A 2541-nucleotide genomic window follows, 5' to 3' on the forward strand; every position below is an offset into this window, starting at 1 on the left:
TAGCTGGGTACAGTATTCTTGGTTGATAGTTGTTTGTCTTTAGGGCATGGCATACATCATTCCAGGCTCTTCTTGCTTTGATTGTCTCTGCTGAGAATTCTCAGGTGATTCTAATTGGTTTCCCTTTATAGGTGATTGATTTTTTTTTCTCCTTGACAGCTTTAAGGATCTTTTCCTTGGTCTGAATTGATCCTAGCACAAAATCTTTGATAGATAAAAAGTATATAGTCTTATATGCTATTAATATAAACTACCTTTATACACAATCACTGAAGATCACTGGAAAGAAATAAAAGAAACTATGATAGGCACAATTCTGGAAGATAATCCTGAAGAGTGAAATCCTTGTCGAATTCTGTTCCCTGGGGTTTGGTGCTGCCTGTAAATATGACCAGGTTTAAATAGGGACACAGGTTGATCAATGCAACAATGAGATGTACAAAATGCTATGTTGAAAAACAAACTTTGTTAAGAAATGTACTCATTACCTTGCTCATGTGATTGTACCCTTCTGTACAGGATTTTCACGATAAAAACTTACTTTTAAAAAGCCAGTTCAATAAGTATTTAATTAGCACACAAAATAGGCTCTGTGTCATTCATTGTACTAAGACATATGAATATATGTGGAAGTTTTCCTGGTTGAAGAGGTTATTACACAGGATAAAATGCATGCCACAGAGTCACCATACAGGAAAGAAATAGTACAGAAGAAGGGCAAAGCATATTAGTTAGAGAAGTGGGTGTTTCTAGGAACTCAATTTTGAAGCAGGTTGTTGTTAGACTTTCCTTAGTCTTTCCTTGATCTCAAAAGCCTCTAGAGTAGTTGAGATTAGAGGTATGTACCATCAAGCCCACCCTAACAAGAGCTTTTCAAAAATGGAATGTATGTGCATCTTGTGAAACAGCAGCATACCCATCCATCATTCCATGTAGACAACACTTGATAAACATAGATAAGGTATACTGCAAAGAAATTCTTACATTGGTTAGAAGATTAGACCAGATTACCTTGAAATAACTTTCAACTGAAAATTGAAACTAATTGCAAAACCTAGAAATATAATCACAATGTATTGTTTTGCTTCATTTCTATATATTTATGGAAAGACCTAAAGGTTTAAAATATAATCACCATTACTGCTTTCATCCAAATACAATTAATACTAGTTTTATATAATTCTTTTGTTTTGTTTTATTTGTTTACAAAAGTTATATTAACAGAACTTCTTTTCATTGCACTGGAAAAATATACAATATGTATATTTTAAATGTAAAACTACCTAAAATAATTCATGGGTTTTGCTTTCTTTGCATCCTTTATCAATATTTCTTATCTCAGGACAGAACTCAGGAAGCAAGGAAAGGAAGAATTGGAAATAAACAGGAAATGGTAAGTCAAAAAGTCTCTCTTTGTAAATAATACTGGTCTATATTTAGAAAATCTCAAACATTTTATCAGAAGATTCTAAGATTTGTTGTATAAATTTGGCAAAGTATCAAGCTACAAAAATCAATATACATAAATCAGTAACATTCTTACACATTCTTACTTCAGAATAAATTGTAACTAAGAAGGTAAAAGACCTCTACAATGAAAACTATAAAACATTAAAGACATAAATTGAAAGAGACACTTGGAATGAAAAAAAGTCTTACACTCATATATTGAAACAAAATGGCCATAACTACCAAAAACAATCTACAGATTCTATGTAATCTCAACCAAAATACTAACAACATTGTTTATGGTACTAGAAAAAAAATAATGAAATCATATGGAAGTACAACAGAGTGTAAATAGCCAAAACATTCTTGAACAAAAAGAAAAATCCTGGAAATATCATACTACCTGATTTCAAAACATATGTCAGAATCACAGTATAAAAACAGCATGGCATTAGTATACAAACAATGGAACAGAATAAAAGCCCCAGAATTAGTCTATGCACGCACAGTATAGTGTTTTTTGACAAACATGCAAAAACTTGGGCAAAAGACAAAAAACAGTACTTGGAAAAATAAATATCCACGCTAGGTGCCAGTGGCTCACATCTGTAATCCTAGCTACTCAAGAGGCTGAGATTTGAGGATCAAGGTTCTAAGCTAGCGCTGGCAGAAAAGTCCCCATGAGACTCTTACCGCCAATTAGTCACTCAAAAACCACAGGTAGAGCTCTGATTCAAAGTGGTAGAGCAAAAGGGCTTTGGGACAGTGCCTAGAACTTGAGTTCAAGCCCCATGACCAATAAAAACTTAAAAAAAATAAATATCCACATGTAGACTGATATTATAGCCCTACATCTCACCAATATAAAACCCAACTTGATCAAAAACCTTAATGAAAGACCTGAAATTCTAAAGTGACAATCATTGCTATTGAAGCAATGATTTCCCGAGTAAGACTCTAATATTCCAAAAATTAAAGTAAGAATTGTATCAAGGGGCTGGGAAGCTGGCTCAGTGGTAGAGTGCTTGCCTTGCATGCATGAGGCCCTGGATTCGATTCCCCAGCACCACATAAGCAAAAAGAAAAAAAGTC

Source organism: Dipodomys ordii, unplaced genomic scaffold (assembly GCF_000151885.1).
Source record: "Dipodomys ordii isolate 6190 unplaced genomic scaffold, Dord_2.0 Scaffold57, whole genome shotgun sequence".
Lineage (NCBI taxonomy): Eukaryota > Metazoa > Chordata > Mammalia > Rodentia > Heteromyidae > Dipodomys > Dipodomys ordii.